We start from the raw sequence: 18,788 nt of genomic DNA, 5'->3' as shown, positions 1-18,788 counted from the left end.
CTGGATATTCCCTAACTGCGACACTGAACATCTTACTACTATGTTTTGAACGTTTGGATCCTAACTTTCAGGTTTTGCTTGTGTTGCAAGTTTGTTGCAAGGGGATGGACACATAGTATAAGTGACACAAGGAACAAGGAAGGCGACTTGGAACAAGCAACCTATACAATAACAGAAGCTCTGCTCAGGGGAATAAATAACTGCTTTCATATTAAATGTGCTCTTGCTCTGTGTCACAGACTAAACTGACACAGCATATGTAAGGGAAAAAGCTATTTAGATCACTTAGGAGATATTTATTTGCCAACAGCTGTAATTTCATTAGAATGCTAAAAGCTCCAATTGAAGGTTATGAAGTTAATCTATTTTGGCAATTTGTTCTGAAGATAGAAAAAGACCTTAAAAATAATAGTTTACACTTACTTAGCAGATTGCCTTGTTCCACCTCTTGAGAAAGCCTTTGTTTTAGCCTTTTAGTTAAAACAAATGAGAGAATGAAAATGATGGTACATGAATGAAACCACAGGAAGAAACAATCAATGATTCCTTTGTGGCTATATCAAGTGGAGGATCCATTAATCTAGAGCTGTTATAGGGTGACCATAGTTCCCCAGCCTCCATAGATCATTGATGCAAACAATCAAATGTCTTAACTGTGTTTTCTTCTCTTTCCACCACCTAGAACTGTACCTGAGCTTTGAATGCTTTTTCCACATTTCACTGGGACAGGTTTCTGATCTGCATAACAATCTTAGAGAGAAGGATTTGTACATACATCATGGCACTTATGAATTTAGAAGGAAACTTTTAAGCTGTCTTTGAAGCTTTTTACAAATATCTTAAAAACAAATGTACTTCAGGCACCTTCACAGAATAAAGCATTAACAATCCCTAGATATATAAGTAGCTGTTATCATGAAAGATTTAGTCAATTTGAATATGAGAGTGTATATTGTTTTCACTGCAGTGGTCAGCCGGATTGCCCAGGAATTTCTGCTCGTTGCTTGCTTCTTTTAGTGTCTGAGCAAAATTTAGTGACACTAAAATGGAATGTATTTATATGAAAGTTAACCATTTTCAGTTTAGGATATAAAGAATCTGTGTCCCTGATAGGAAAATACATTTCAGCGCTCCTGTAAATAGGAAAATCTTTTCATTGCAATGAAATGTCTTGGGTAAATGGCAGGAATATCTCTCACTTTAAAAGTATGGACAGAGCAGGCCATTTTCTGTTCTGTGATTCTTTCCCTGTGCATTTCTGGTAGTGCAAATCATTGCCAAAGCAGCTGTACTTCTCAAAATGATGAATTTTTGCCTTTGGGAACTTTCCACATAGGAACAGGTACAGTAGCTATTTCTTACAGTACTCGTCTCCATAACCTTGTCACTGGAAATATTTTGAGGCTGAACTGCTATGGCTCCATCGATCTTTCAACAGGATGATGCCCTAGTCTGTCGCCATCCCACAACTGCTCTAAACTAGAACTAGAAAGCTACCAGGGCTTTGGTCAGTATAAAAGCTGCCCCACAGGCAGAAGCAGCCTACTCCTTTGTTATTCACGCAAGTAAACTCTGAGAGAGACATTTTTTCAAGAAAAAAATTTAGGTGATTAGAGCAAATGCCACAAGATATTTATATGCTAATTGTGAATGCTATCTTCCTCATGTTTATGGATGTAAATAAGCAGTGAACCACATGAAGATCTGGTTAAGTATATAGCTGGGCAAAGCCGATGATGAAAAAAATGATTGTATACACACTGTTAAGGATTTTGACAGATATCTCCCATTCCCCGAAGAGCCTCTTAAAACCATTAAACCTCTCTGAAAGAGAAAGCGGTTTCATTGACTTTGGTGTCATACTCCTCAGAACAACAGAATAAAGATAAATGAAAACATGAGATTTCTTTTCTTAAAAAAAAGGTCCATCATAGAAATAGGAACCAAATTGTCAGAATTCTTTCTCATAAAGTTGCTGGGACTTCCCTTAAGAAGAAACTTTGGACAGATAGCAGCCTGGGTAGCTCCTACCAAGCAGAAGAACTTTAAGAAATAATTCTTTTTCTCTAAGCTGCCCCCTGACTATCTGATCCAACCTAGATCAGGCTGGTTGTTGACAGCCACCAATGCCAGATTGATTCCTGTCGGATCTGACCTTCCAATGGAGCATCTGACATTGGTGCACATTACCTCTACCTCTGAAGTGAGCTACTATGCTTTTACAGCTCTTTCTGTCCTTGGTGTGGTGTGATTCTACATACTTGACAAGGTATTAGAGTCTGTTTTTCCCTGTGATCCATATCGTTTTACGTAACTTGCTGGGAAACAACACATCATCTGGTTTTATACATGTCAAACTGGGTGTTCTGGGGACATGGGCATCCTGAAAGACAAAACTATGTGCTCATGATCAAAGATTGTAAGTCTCTGCAAGAGTACTGTGTATAAGAACTGAGAGTGCAGATGGATGAGCAAGCAGCTGCGGCAAGGGTGAATATCATCTTTGTTCCTGCCACCTGCTATGCCAATTTAGAAATAACTCTGTAAACATACCTACAGAGCATAGGAGATTTCATTGAATATCTGAAGGTAACACATTGCTGATGCTTTACTTACTCTTGATGGCTAAAAATGTCATATTATATTTGATGATCTAGCAGCTGAGTGGATGTAAGAAAGCAGAAAGGTTTGTGGTGTTCAAGCACCACCAAGTTAGATTCTGTTCTCACAGAAACTTCCTAAATTGTGAAACCACTGTTTTTATTAGGGCTACCTCTGACTGACAACCGTGTAACTGGAAGAGCAACCTCATTCTCTGATTCTATAGCTCAGGCCCAATACTATATCCTGCAGGCAGGTTGTTCCTTAGTTGATCTTAAGGTTTTATGGAAACAGACAACCTCTGCTACTGTGTGCAATGAATATAGAAATTGCCCAGCCATCTCTTTGTTAGCATGTACACAAATAAATTACAGAGACTCAAAAAGCCTTAAAAATACCACTGCTAATGACAGCATCAATACAGCATCAAAGTTTTCTCCTGCACATGTGCAGTAATGTTCTGGGGAAGGCTGGGAGGTCAGATGCTCTGGATGTTCTGAGTTCTGCCTGATCTGAATACCAGCAATGTGGATGTTCTGTTGGCCCAATGACAGGGTATCTGTTGTGCAAGAAAAGTGCTGCCAAAAGCACTTCTGCTGTTCTTAAACACAGAGGATTGATGCTGCAAAGACCTTGGGTAGAAGTGACAGGGGATACACGGGAGTTCCCCTGCAGCGCCACTGGTACTGTTCCAGTCACATCCATTCTGCAGTCGGTGCTCTGGAAACGCTGTACCAGGTACGGTAAAGGGCTCAGAGTGACTTCTTAGTGGAATACAGGAGTTAAGAAGGTTGATAGATTGTAAAGCTTCTACTCAAAATGTTTTACGTATGTTCCTAACTCTTCCAATAAATATTTACTAGGGGCTGAAAAGTGTCAGGCTAAATGTCAGGTCAAGAACATTTGGGGCTCATTTATGTCGTTTATGTCTGCCTTACCTCATTTTTCTCTTGTTCCTTTGTCCTTTATGCAACTTGTCCTGGTTTCAGCTGGGATAGAGTTAATTTTCTTCCTAGTAGCTGGTATAGTGCTGTGTTTCAGATTTAGGATGAGAATAATGTTGATAACACACTGATGTTTTAGTTGTTGCTGAGCAGTGCTTACACTAAATCAAAGACTTTTCAGCTTCTCACCCCACCCCACCAGCAAGGAGGCTGGGGGTGCACAAGAAGCTGGGAGGGGGCACAGCCGGGACAGCTGACCCCAGCTGGCCAAAGGGCTATTCCACACCATATGGCGTCGTGCTGAACAAAAAATACTGGGGGGAGTTGGCCGGGAGGTCACAGCCACTGCTTGGGAACTGGCTGGATATCAGTCAGCAGGTGGTGAGCAATTGCATTGTGCATCACTTGTTTTGTATATTCTTTTATCACTATTATTATTTTCCCTTCTTTTTCTGTCCTATTGAATTGTCTTTACCTCAACCCATGAGTTTTACCTTTTTTCCAATTCTCTCCCCCATCCCACTGGGGGGGAGTGAGCGAGCGGCTGTGTGGTGTTCAGCTGCCTGCTGCGTTAAACCACAACAAACTGCACTTCTGGATTCATAATCTCTTTTTCTCATGAAGATAGCTGCTGCTAATTTGAGCTGAACTTTTGCAGAGTATTAGGTATAAGGAAACTTATATTTTTTTATATTGCAACTTCAGTGATGTAATATACTGCTAGTTTGTATAAAAGTGATTTTTTATGAGATTTGTCCAGGAATTGATAGAGAATACAGCAGAATTTGCTTGAGAAGTGTTAATAAAAATAATAAAACCAACAGCTATAGGCCTTTAATATGAGAAGCGTTTCAGGGATGTTTCACTGCTTCTTGGATATTATTTAATAGAGAATTATGAACTCTATTTATAACTGAACAGTACATAGGCAGTATCATTGGACTATATCACATAAGCTGGGCACATTGCATGAGCTGCATCTCTTTCAAACTGTACCAGATTTTTGCTAAAAAGCATTTACATTTTGAATGTGCTACTGCCTTGTTAACTCAGAAAAGTTACATCTCCAGTCAAACAGTGTGTATTGTAGGGCTATTTGAATGTTACCCTGTCATAAGAAATCCTGTTTACACAGTAGTTCCTTGGATCTAGGTATGCAGCTTGATTCTGTGGTTGACAACCACTAGAAAAAAAAATTATTTTGGATTTGAAAGTAACATGACTAACTGGTGTTATTCTAAGTCACTAACCATATTTTAACTATCATGATTTACATTTAATACTCATGTTGTGTGTTAAGAAGCCCCAAACTGAAACTGGAGCCTTTTGTGTAGATGTTATATGCTGTCAAAAAATTGTTCCCTTCCTCTCTGCAAGCACTGGAGATGAGATGATTTTTTTCCTTAGGATTAAATTCACTCTGCATGAAAAACAATGGCAAGTCTCAGGTCGTATTTAAGTCTTATACGGTTCTACAGACAAGGCTTACCTGTGGCATGTAGGTCCAGATCCATGTGCTATATCTCCTCACAGCCAGAATTTCACACCTAAAGAGTGAATTTCAGAAAAGGCAAGGAATTTATATAAACAGGCATCCAGTCAATAGAAAGATTCAATTAGGTAGCCGATAAGCCATAGCTATGGTATGACTTCTGCTTGGAGCCAAGGAGTGAAAAATAAGCTTCTGGTTAACTGCATATTGTCAGAAACGGAGGGCCTGGTCTTTGCCTTTGGCACACTTGAGCACTATTTTAATATGGGCTGTTCTAGCCTTTACTCAAATGTAACCTGTATTATAGAATGTGATGTTACAGTAACAGTTATGACAGCTCTGCGTCACGGTAGGACTCTTGGATTGGGAGAGCAGCAGAGAGTGGATCAGAGTGGCTTTAGGTTAGTATAAACATGTGCTTTTGAAATAAAGTAACTAATAAGTTAGTCTTAAAAAGCCTGCAAATTAGTGTGTCTCATTAACTAAAATACCCAGGAACAGACAAATGCTGATTCTAGCTTATAGACCAATATCCTCTCTGCACATATAATTTGTCTGGAGAGAGAAGTGCCCTGCAGAGGAGAGTGGTAGCGTGGATAACATGAATGGGCAAAATCCTAATTTATGTATGGGGCTAGACTAATATCCAGAGATTTAAGTTCACAGAAAATTAATTCCTGTGATAAGCTAACGCTAAACATTTTGTTAAGGAATGGCTACATTAAATTGTCTACTATAATACTAGAGAAATAGGGAGGATTTCTTCGAAGTGTGGTTCCAGGGAGGAAAATGAGATATTGAAATTCTTAGTACTACATTCTTAGTACTAGAAAAACTAAACATAAAATAGCCATGAGTTCACTTCACCAGTGTAACAGTCAGAGTGGCGAGAATTGGAAACAGCTTCCCAATAATAATTAAAGTGGTGGTGGAAAGCCCTAACTACTTTAAAGTGGTATGTCATTGCCTCATGAAAAACATTGCATGATGTAATTGCCTGTGAAAACAAACTCTATGAACTTGGCAGTCCCCTCTAGTCCCAAGGCCATTTTTTTCTTTCTTTTAGCATTTGATTCCTGGTTTTAAGTGGACGCAAATTTTTAGCAAAGGTACCACATGTCACCATGCGCTCCACCATATTGAGGGCTAAGCAAAGGCAAAGGGAGCAGAGAACTATATATTGCCTCAGGTTGTGCTAGACCGTGTGAAAATGCCCCATATTTTATTCATCAGCCACGTTTTGTCATGGTTTCTGTAGGAATGGCAGAACAAGGTTGTTATGATTAAACTTAATTTAACAGTATAGTCACTGCTGGGTAATGATAATGCTCCTCATCCGCATTCAGGTGAACAGAATACATCTTATTAGCTATGCTTTTTCAGACTTTATATGCTGGGCTGGCTTTGATGAGAAGATTCAGTTCCTGCCTTGGATAGGAATTCTTTTACCATATCTGCTGGCCAGAAATCAGTCTAAGACTGCCCAACCATCATTTTGATAAAAACTGCCAACTTCAGTTGCATTTGATGTGGTGTCATAGAAGAGATCTATGTCCATAACTAATCCTTGGTTTTACCTAGTTTCCTGGCAAATATATCTTGAAAACCAGTTAGAATTGGTTATTGTCTTCCAAGGACTGGGGGTATCCCGAAGATTTATCATACGTGTTTTAGCTGCTGTACATCCACTCACAAAGACCATGATGCCTTTGTTAAAAGAACAGAATGTTGGCAACATTTTTTATCTTGAAGAGTCCTATAGGCCCATATGCTGGAAACAGGTTATTTCCTCTGTTTAGACAGAATCATTTCTGGCAGGGTACTGGCACTTTATTCCTGAAAGAACAAGGCCTATAAAGAGGCTCAATGAAAGGTGCAATATTTTTTTCTTTTAAAAACAGCAATTACCTGTGTAGGATTCAGATTAACAGGGAAAAAAAAAAAAGATTTTTTGTGTGAAAGGAAGGCATTTTCAGTGAATCAAATTAACACAGTCAAAATACAGGACTGAGTGTAAGGAAGAGACTTCTGCTCCTCATCTTAGTTGTTCTATCTGATCTAGGGAACAGCTTTTGAATAGTCATTGCTGTGGATTCACGGTCTATAGAACAGGACTAGTACTTTACTTGAGAAGGATGTAGGTCTTTTATTTCAACTTACCAAAACACTTTTGCTATTTTAGACGGAATAAAATCTAAAAATGAGAATCTACTTTCCTTGCATCATGTATTAGCTTTTCTAACATACAGTCAATTTTATCATACGTATTCTCTTTCTTTGATCAGCAGTGGCGAATACATTATTTCTATTTGACATCTTCCTTATTCTTTTTGAAAAAGTATTGTTTCCATGTGTTACATATCCTGAAGTACATTCTTCTATTGGCATACATGTTTACATCTCACTGCTGGTACCAGAAGCTATATCAAATAGACAAAGTTGAAATTTTTTTACATTACATACTCTGTAAATCTCAGAGTGTTTACGGCAAGCTAGTTTAAGCTGAGCTTGCACTTTATTTGCATTTGGTTTATACTGGCACTTGAAGAATAGGGTTTTGCTGGCAGAAACATTCACAGAAAGTGAATGTGGATGCTGCATGGAGGAATATTTGCAGAATGTTTCAATTTGAAAAAGCTGATGTTTTAGCTGCTTCAAATGTTCATTCAGTTGAGAAACAGGGAACTACAGACGTATAGTATTTATGCAGTATATTACAAGTTTTGAATATTTGTGACTAATTCCCTATGGAAAGAGTATTCAAATACAGAGTAAACATGGAAAAAAAGTGATCGGTTCTGAAGAATCTGGAAATAAGAGAAAAAATCAAAATCAATATAAAAAAATTAGTCTTTCAACTCACAAAACAAAAGAAGTGGATCTCCTCTCCAAAGGCCATTTTATTTTGTAAACCTCTGTGGATCACCCGGATTAACAAAAGGATGGATTGGAATTTTCTGTCAGAACAAAGACTGAGTATGAACTGATCAGCTAGGTGCTGCAGTACAGCAGAGCTCCTTGCTATTCTCCTCTTGTTTCAGTCTTCTGTTGTGCTACTCTCTTCAACATTGCGGTGCAAAATTGTTTGGCAGTTTGACTAAGAATGAGAAAGAAACCACTTTGCATAATCACTAGTTTCACTTAAACTACAACTTACCCCAGAGGTGATCTCTTCTAGAAAGCTGATTTTCCTTCATTTTCTCAATGTATACTCAAGCTTCATAGTAAAGAATCTGCAGCATTGACGATGAGAAGGTGCTATGTAAGTACAGACGATGACAACGACTATTTAAAAAGAATGTGCTTTCTGTTATATCATACAAGCTCTAGCAAGCCTTTTGATCAGTTTATCCAGCACTACTTTACCTGGTTTGGTGACAAAAATAGTATTTCTTTACGAGTTGATCCAGATTGGGATGACATTTATCACTTTATTCTGTTCTTCTTTGTGTATTGCAAAGAGCTGCAATAATGAAAGAATTTCTGCCTGTCAAATACTCTTCTTCTGTTCTTTATTCACAAAACTCCCAGTAATGCCAGTGAGATTTACAGTGATGGTGGGAAGCAATAAGAATTTTTAACTAATATTTCAGTATTTAGCAGAGTATGGCTTAGAGGTCCTCATCTGCCTTCAGCCATGCTAACTGAAGGAAGTGAGACTTGTATGCACACATTCGTGGGTGAATTTGGTAAAAATTAGATAGATCCTTACCGAAATGCTTTTCAGAAACATAAATCTCATTGTTGCATAAAAGTTGCTACCCTGTCACTGGAGTGCCTGATAAATGTGTCAATAAGCCATCTGTGCTCCTTTCTCAGTGTGAATGGCTCAGTGAGCCCAATTTTGCCTTCTGAATAAAACAGACTGGTCTCCCACTGTTGCCACAAAATCATCCATTTTACTGTTCCACCCTTCTCTGCTGACTGAGTCCACAAACCCTTAACAGTAGCCCCATCCTCTCCTGCAGGTAGCACTCATCCCACTCAGTCGATCTTTATGTTTCCTGTTGAGCCCTGGAGCTAAGCATAAACTAACTTGTTTCTCCCCACCAAGTAAAACGCATTAATGCCAGATAAGTCACCCATCAGACAGCTGTTCTGTGCTCACTTTCATTTAGTTTCCAGATACCTTGAAAAGATAGATAACACTCATCTGAAACAGGCTGGTGGGTGGAAAGGATGACATAGTTGCTACTGCCTTTTCATCTTTTCAAGTATTATAGTAGTGGATTAGTTGATATCAATCATACAGAGTTATGTACAATATATGGTATTTTCTATTTTATGCTTGCAAGTAGATAAAACAGAAGGTTTGTTGTATAAACTCAGTGTGTAGTCTTATATGCAGTACCTTGGAGTAGCTGTTAGCAGTTTGGAGTTTTAATTACTTATAGCTTAGTAGCTTGAAAACATCTATTCTGGAAGCTATTGGTTTTGTCTGAATTACACAATTTAGTTTTTAAAAGTTACATAGATTTCTACAGCTGCACTGATTACATTTTTCATTTGCATTACAACGTCAGGTACTTTGTAAAATAGCACAAAAAAGCAGCAAAAGGAAACATCTCTTTCTTTGTAGGTTTTTATTGTTAGATTCTTAAAGTCTGTGTATGGAAAGCTACATCCTTCTTAGAGGCAAATAATTATATTGTGAGCTGAAGTGTATTAGAAGTCCACTAAAAAGCTCATACTCTCACAATGCTATTTTGATGTGGCATACATTCGTCAAATTCTAGTGTCTTTAGATATCACTAATGAATTTTGTTTCCCCAGTGAACCAACTGGAGAGAAATCATTGTTTTCACATGCAGCAGATATTTTACTGGAAGGCCTACTGCCGACTTTGCACAGCTTCTTGCACAGTTACTGTCTCTGCATAAACATGAAAGCCTGCAAAAGAAGCTGACGTGATCTAGGAAAGTGATTTCTGCTGAGTAGACCCCTCCCCTGAGGCACTCCAAGCAACGAGCTGCATGGATCGGTGCTGGCTCTGCGCAGGGCTGGTGTCAGGGCCCCTGCACTGTTCCCCTGCTCCAGTGCAGAGGTATCACAATGACCCTGGACACAATCAGACACGTCTCAATGGACTCATTATTCTGCTTTCAGCACCAGTGTGGCCACAACTGACAGCAAAGAGGAGGAGAAGGAAGATGCAGCATCCATGCAGTGGCAAGAGGAGGGCAGAAACATAGTTGAGGAAGTTATAACAGAAATCCTGAGGCTCGGGTAGACTCGGGAAGCATTGGTAGATGTCAGAGGAGTGCTCGGGGACTAGGCAGACCTGGATTCACCTGGCAGTTTTCTCAGCCGAGACTTGGCTACCAAAGGATGAGAAGCCCTGAACTAGCAGATCTAGGAGTATGAAAAGATAGACCACGTACAGGCTAACTTGCCCCTTTCAATTTCTCCAGATATAAAATGATGACAGTAATTTTTACTGACTTTATAAGCACATTGAGAAGTGTACATCGAATGTTTGCATGTCAGATTTTTCCTTAGATTATGCTTCCCAAATTGATTTCTTTGCTTAATTTCCTCAGTGGCTTTCCTTACTTACATGGAAACAGAACTGAATACTGAAATATTTATGGCTAGTTCAGAATGTGGACATCTCAGTTGCCTAATAAAGATGCTAATATATAACTGGATATGCCACACCTCAGCTTTTGGAAGTCCTCTCCCTCCTGCATTGCTTAAAGTATTCACTGAGATTTCCTTTAAATTATGCAGTGGCATGAGACTTGTGGAGCATTGATAATTATGAGGAGAATCAGCTATAAAAGGATTGCTCTAAGATGCATATTACAGAATATATTTCTCTGCTTCTGTGTGTGCCAGAACCTTCACCTGAGAAAACCAAAATTAATCCATATTTGCACTGGAAACTGAAGAAATTGCTTTCAGGCCAAATTAGTTTGGATTTATCAGGACTCACCATGGTCACCTCAGACAAACTGAGAGGGCTCCACAAGAGTTGATCCCCTGTTCTTGCGTGGTTCTTACAAAGAGAAAGCCTGGAGAATGGATAGCCACAGAAACAGCAAAAACAGTGTGTGAGGAGAGCTGTGAGAAGCAGCTGCCATCAGAGCTTCTAAAGAGTGCTTCCAGTGAGGAGCTCGCATTCCGAGTCCAGTCCTCCAGATGGTATTTCTCAAAGCCTAACACATGGTGACCTGCGTTCCTTAAAACTTCTTTAGGTAGCCTGCAATGTTCAAACACACATTTTTATGCAAACTAATAAAGAGTAGACTGGGAGAAAACACAAATAATGCAATATTCAATGTTTAACAATTTTTCTGGTAAATGGAAATTATTGTAGAGGTTCAAGACAGCCCATAGAGTTTTTTCTAATTCAGTTTTAATGACAGTATTACACAGTGAAGCTATAATGCTCAAGGAAGTACGAAAGAAGAGGCAGCATCAGAGCAGTGGCAAGGGGAGGGCAGGACCATAATCAAGGAAATTTCAACAGAAATCCTGAGGCTTGGATAGACTCAGAAAGGATTGTTAGATGACAGAGGAGGGGACCAGGATTAGGCAGACCTGGATTCACTGAATCATGGGACACTGGTGGTTTTTTCAGCCTTTTATCTGAGCTGAACCAGATATTGTAAAGCTGGGGGGGTGGGGGGGTCCTGAATCACTTTCCTGCTACTTCCCACTCCTATTTTTAGCAAAGCTCTTAACCAAGAAGATAAAGCTAATCAACCCACACAATGAATATGGAATTGCTTTAAGTAGAACCCAAGTAGTAGTATGAATTTGAGTAGCATTTTTTTTTCTTTGTATATACTTGGTAACTAGCTAATATAATGTACAAAGAATATTAAAAGATAAAGGCAGAGCATATCAACAAACTTGGCAATGAAGAGTGTCTTACTGTTCAACAAAGTGTGGTCAGTCTGTATGGCTTTAATACTCTTAAAGATTTTTAAACCAGATAATGTGTTGGGAACAGTGGGTTTTTTGACTTCCTCAGTGGTGTTTTCCTGTTCCTTTCAGGTCTAACTTAGAGATATTCTAGGGAGCCTTTTCAGAGTGGCTGATCTGAGCTTAGTGCCTGCTGTCAGTTACTTGTGGTGCTGCTTCATTCACAATGAGTCGTGCAGCTACTAACTGTCCTCCTTATCATTGCTTAGCCAAACAGCATGGGATTCTGGAAATGAGAAACAAAGAAGATGTGAAAAGAAAAAACAACAACAACAAAAAAATCATGGCTAGACATATGCAACCTCAATGTTAAGATTTTCAAGGAGACCGCAATCTTCCCTTTATATGAATGTGTGTGTATGTATACCATGGAGCAACAGTTTCAGCTCTGTAGTTAAGCCTGAACTGTGCTCTATTTGGAGATCAAGTTTTCCATCTCTTGGTTATATGTGAACGAAAATGATGTATTACTGCGTAAAACTGCTACAAACTTCACCTCCTCTTTGAATAAGTGATGATTTTACAAGGAAGAGTGTTTATTAGGTTTACATTTCTTTTTAAAGTAGATTCTTGAAGAAACTTAACATATTTTACCAGGCTTTTTATCATTCCAGCTGATTTCATTAGAAACATTCAGACATCTTGAATTTTCTAAATAATTTAAACTCAGTGCGGAGTCACTGGCTGCGTTGATAAAGCCTGGGTTTTTTTCCCCTAATTGTTGGTCTTTTTTTGCTATTATTCCTAACTGAAAATATGTTCTGCAATAAAACAGATAACAATCTTTTTCACAGTTTCATTTGTCTTTCAAGATCTAGTTCTCTGTTTTATTCTTTAGCCATTGCAGTATTTTTGAAGAACTGCTTGAAATATATGTGTATCAATTCAGCTAAAGTGCTGAGAAGTACAAAAATTTCACAACCTGTGAGTCTCCCTTTGAGCCATGAGGTTGTTATGAGATATGATGCAAGAAATTATGTTTGCGGTGTGCACTGGTAGATTGGCCCAATTACCATGTATTTTGAATTTGATCCACTCGGTAAAAATCTATATTTATTTGTAGTAGTTCATGCAGAAGGATCTGGAAGTGCTTATATTGAGATGACATTTACTGTAGTGTAGGTATTTATACAGTGGAAATGAACAGAGACTGGCATTACCAATACTAAAGGCAATAGAGCTAGGTGAAATATAGCAGCTATTTTGGAGAACCATTACATATTTGCAAGACAGCAAAGGAGTAGCTACTGCAACAGAAATGACTACAAGGTGGATTTAAGCAGGCAGCCAGTAAATGATCCAATCAAGGCAAGTTTTAAGTTCTTGCAAAAAAAGGCCACACATGGTTAGAGCTTAACTTACACTAGACTGAGAGGGCATAGGGGATATAGTTATAGAGTCATGAGACAGAATTAGATTGTACTGTAAATGTGAAACCAGCTCAGGTCATCCTGGTCTTGACCATGAAGAGCTGATGTAGAAGCCTAAGGTAAAAACTGCATGAGAGAGTCCAATGCCATCATAAGGACGCAGTCCTGAACAGCTGCTGTCTGCTGGTGGGAATTACATGCAGTAGGGGAACACCTAGACAGCTCTTTCCTAGCATAGTGAGGATTATTAAAACCACTCTTTAAAAGTTCTGTCTGTTTTTCATATCTTTGTAGTACCAGTTTATGGTACCAGGTACTCCCTCAAATTATGTACCATTGACCCTGTTGAAAACCTTTGCAGAAGTTTATGGATGAAATACTAAACCTAGGAACTCTGATGTAAGTTGATTGCCACTTATGTCCTTACACAGAAATTTTCTTACTATTCAGAAAGCTTTTAGTGACCTTATTTGTTGGTTAGTAAAGATAAAGGCCTGTTAATTTAGAGCATTTTTTTGGTTGTGAAAACTGTGTATAGATACTGATGAAGAAGTTAGATTGTAATAAGTAAAATGGTAATAAATCTGGTGTAAGTTTGTTGAAAATGATTTGCAAATCCAATGCATTGCAAATTCAATACATTAGTTGATATGGTTCAGAACTGCTTACAGTCTGTATGCAGTGTAGATCAAATAAAACATAAAAAGCATAACTCAGTGTGCTTTGCTCTGTGTGATATTTCTTGACAAAATACCTCCCCATGTTCTAGAAGTCTAGTAAAAGGGACAGGTATTAATTAGGCCTTACAAATATATTATTTTCTTCTAAAGATGTTCTTTATGAGACAATTTTAGCCTGGACCTTCTGACTGCAGTCTACTAAAAGATCAGAGATAAAATCAAACCAGCTCTTCTTGCAGTATCCTTTAAATGCCAAGAAAGGGGAAGATAGATATTTTAGTGTGTACCAGTGAGAAGAGACTGGCTCTGTCTTCTCTGCAACATGCCTTTAAGTAGATGAAGACAGCAATTAAAGCCTCCCCTTCATCTTTTCTGGACTCAACAACTCCAGTTTTCTCAGCCTCCTTTCACAAGTAATGTGCTCCAACTGCCTAATCACCTTAAAGGGCCATTATATTGAATGCTACTTTTTGTGAGAGAATTGGGGAATTTTTTTTTTTACATTACCAAATATCACTTGCAACAGTTTCCTGCCTTTTTCAGAAGATATCTTAAGTAAACCAGATGCATTGCCAATCAAACAAGAGAGCAAGGTTTCATGCTCATGCTCATGCATTTCTAACTTATGCATAAGCATACTTGTGATTTCTGCAGGAGAAAAGAAATTCAGTTCTCAGTATCTTGTCTAGTTACCTTCATAAAATCCATTATGACATACTTCATCTACATCCAAACTGGAACTCACTCTAAACCAAGCCACCTTTAGAGCCAGCTAATAGAAAAGACCTTGAATTGAGGACTTCTTTTTGCCATATTTACTTGCTGTGACCATTGGTATGAAAAAGAGACTTCAAATTATGTAAGTCATGATGCAGAAGCTCTCTTCCCCATAGTTTAGACAACAAAAAATTGAACAGTGGCTCCATTTTTCTTTGCCAGTGTTGGATTTCCAGTGGAATTCAGGTTAGAAGAACCAATGATGAGGCAGCGACTTATCATTACTACAAAGATCTGTAGGTCTCTGGCTATCTCACAAGCATACAGAGAGAATTAAAAAATATTTTTGAATGTTAAAATCTTTGTATTTTAAAATTTAAAATAAATCATAGAGTGGTTCGGGTTGGAAGGGACCTTTAAAGGTCATCTAGTCCAATCTCCCCACCCCAGCAATGAGCAGGGACATCTTCAACTAGAGCAGGTTGCTCAGACCCACATCCAACCTGACCTTGAATGTTTCCAGGGTTGGGGCATCTACCACCTCTCTGGGCAACCTGCTCCAGTGTTTCACCACACTCATCGTAAAAAATTTCTCCCTTCTATGTAGTCTGAATCTACCCTCTTTTAGTTTAAAACCATTACCTCTTGTCTATTGCTACAGGCCCTGCTAAAAAGTCTGTCCCCATCTTTCTTGTAAGCCCCCTTTAAGTATTGAAAGGCCGCAATAAGGTCTCCCCGGAGAGATATATATATCAACATATAGAGCAGTAACCTATGGCAATTATTAGTCTCTGCCTTCACCATTTTCACTAAGAAGAATACCAGCATCATATCTGAACCCTTGAGAATTCCTGAAATGTCGTATTACGAGCTGCTGCTTCTTCACAAGTAGGAAGTGGCTTGGAAGTCTTACTTGTGTAAAGATGTGTCGCCATTGCCTAACTACAATATATGCAGGGTTGAATTTGTGATAGAATGTCTTACCCTCTGATTTCAGGAGTAAGCAAAGTACAGATATGCTAGCACATAAATCAGGTGTGTCATGATGAAGTGTCCGTCTTAATTGTCAGTCTAGTGAATGATGGTGAGACCTTGTTTGACATCACCAGTCTCCCTTGCTCTCACCAGTAACCAGAGAAGACTATTCAGTGTAGACAGGAGTATGAGATCTCTTTTTCCTGGGCTTACCCTTCTGGGTTTTTTAGTTTCTTTTTTTTCTCCCGTGTGTTTTGGATAGGAAGTCAAGGAAGCAAGAAAATAAAATCATCAGCTAAAGTTTACTGAGGCAAAGAAAGCATTGGGGGTGGGTGGGGGTGAGGAATAGAACAGGAAGACTCCAGAACAGAAGAATCCATCTCTTTCAAGCTGTGGAAGGGAAATTTTAATTTGGAATTGTGTCTCACTCTCTGAAGTGATAGATCATCTGAAGCTCTCCATCTATAATGGCTTTTGAAAAGTAAAAGACTTGAATTCTTCCTGCCCGTTACCTTACAGGCAAGTATAGAAATCTTTCTGAATATATCCTTGACAGAAGGTCATTTGCAGAACAGTGCTTTTTTCAGGTAGCTGTTCTTCAAGAGATGAAGAAATTTTCCCTTCAGAGATTTGTGGCCTCACAATAACCTCAGAATGATTCAGGAACTTTAACAGAGGTTTCTATTTTTTTGACTTAGAGAAGAATAACAGCAAAGAGATTGTTCTTTGATTCAGTTAGTGTTTTAATGTGTCTAATTCACTTCATAAATGTTGATTATTTATTTGTTGTTGCAAAAGCTACAGATACTTAATACAGCACTTTTTATTTGACATTTTTCTATGGCTTTTGGGATGGCTATTACTAAAAATGAAAGGGACAAAGGACAAAATAAAACTGTAGGTATGCATAGTTCTCACTGACCTCTTTATTTAGATTGTTTTGTATCTGGAGGGGTTTGGTACATTTACACTCTCTTCTCATCTCAAGTCATGAAACAGATATGCAACTTTGGATTAAATTCAATTACAACAGTCATCTTTTCTCTGAAAAGCCAGATGAGCTTTCCTAAGATGATAATGGCATTATAATGAGAAGTACCAACATTTGCTAGAGAGCACATTAATACCCTCATCCTTGATAGCAACTCAGTAAGTCAAATTGTTGCAACTTCTTTGTCAGCTAGAGATCTGATTACACAAAAGAAAATACATTCTAGAAGAAAAATACAAAACATCCAGAAAGAAAATATTAGCGCTACTTTTTATATCTTGCTGCCTAACTAAAGGCACCAAAATCCATGTTTGGGAGCTGAAATATATGATCCAAATGTCAGAGGACATTGGTGGTCTTATATGTGAGTAAATATGAATGCAAGTGTTTGGTTCCCATCTTAATTACATACATTTGAAAATTTTGTCCAACACTTGCAATCAACTATTCAACCAGTTCTGACACTGGATATTGTACAGCACTGCCAATTAAATCATGAAGGTCAGCCAAAATACAGCTTGAGAAGTATCTTCACAATTAATCATGGCAATTTACTTCATTCAGTTCTGCCTTACACATTTAGGCACTTTGGGAAATTAATAGCTTTGCTGATTAGTGCAATAGAAACTGAAAAAATAGGTGTCTTTTATCTTTGATATGTCTCTGCTAACACTCATTATATTGTTTAATGCCTATATATATTTAAATACCACATGAATAAATAGTCTTTTCTCACATGCACACTATTTGGCTTATGCTGTCTGCAAAGGTTTATTGAGAATAAATTACGGAAGGAGGGTGGATTTCTGTCAGATCATGTAATCAATGTATTTCTTTTGGTAGATACTCATATGCGCTCTTGTCAGAGACAATTCTGTACAGATGTAATCTAAAAGACAAGATGTTTGCAAGCTTCAGAAAATGCACGTTAACAATATAAGATACCTAATTTCTCAATTAGGTGACTTCAGGGTGCTTGCTCTCTCAGTACTGCAAAGCAGAGCGGTATCAGGAGCGAGTTAGATAAAACAAGAGCTGTGGCTATTACCTCACAAGCCTCAGCAAAAAGCTGACACGCACTTGTATTTAATTACCACTCGGGTTGTGCTTTTCAGGACTGCCATCCCTGTTGGTGCATTACTCATTTTGTAGCTCCACCTGTGCTCAATTAGGCCTGGCTGTCCTTGAAGATTCCTAGTACCAAAGCCTCTAGATTTGCAGGGATAAATCAGGTCTTAAAAACATTGCTTGTCTGTGCTGAGTAATGCTTGGTTAATAGGAACAAAAGCAGCTGGAGAACTGAAGAATCACAGTAATGGCTACCGGAAAGGCAGTGTTTGCCAATAAATATAAGCACGGCAGCTCCAGTTTAAAGTAATTTCTACCTTCTATTCTTCAAAACAATAACTGATCAAAGCTGGTAATCTGTTGTCAGAAGAGTTTTAAGTAGATGTGCTTCCAGGTTGAATTTCCCAGTCAGTGGGATTTCCCTGTCTAAAGGTACATACAATTTCCTTATTCTTTTTGTATATCTTACCTGGGGAAAGATTTGTTTAAAAGTAAGTTTAGGAGAGTGTGGGCCCGTTCCAAGAGGATGCGAGTGGTTGTGTGGGGTAAGTTATCATCCACATAAAGACAAACTGAATGCTGAATGGTTGATTGAAACAGAATGGTTGATTTTTACGCTCGCTTAGGCTTTTAGCTTTTCTGAGATTTCAGAGGCAATGGCTTAGTAGTCCCTCACTGTTAAAAACTTGCATCTTAATGGTAGTCTGAATCTCTCATTTATTTGCATGGAGATTTTGGCTGTTGTTTTGCCTTTGTCTCTCTTTCAGAGCACTCTACTTTTTAAAGTCTTATTCCCTGTGTAAATTCTTATAGGCTCTGGTTATATCACCTCTTACTAACAACTTTATACAAGTTGAATGGACTTCTTTACAGTTGTAGGTCTGAAGCAGATTTCCATTCAGTTTTTCACTGGTGCAAATGAAAAATGTGAGGTACAAAACAACAGAAGTCAAGCCCTGTGAAGTGTAAAAATGTCTAGGTATAGTGAGAGCCTGACCTTTCAACATTTTTTACTGTTAA

This window comes from Mycteria americana, chromosome 3 (assembly GCF_035582795.1).
Source record: "Mycteria americana isolate JAX WOST 10 ecotype Jacksonville Zoo and Gardens chromosome 3, USCA_MyAme_1.0, whole genome shotgun sequence".
NCBI lineage: Eukaryota > Metazoa > Chordata > Aves > Ciconiiformes > Ciconiidae > Mycteria > Mycteria americana.
The sequence above is the reverse complement of the archived record's forward strand: the minus strand, read 5'-3'. Positions refer to the sequence as shown.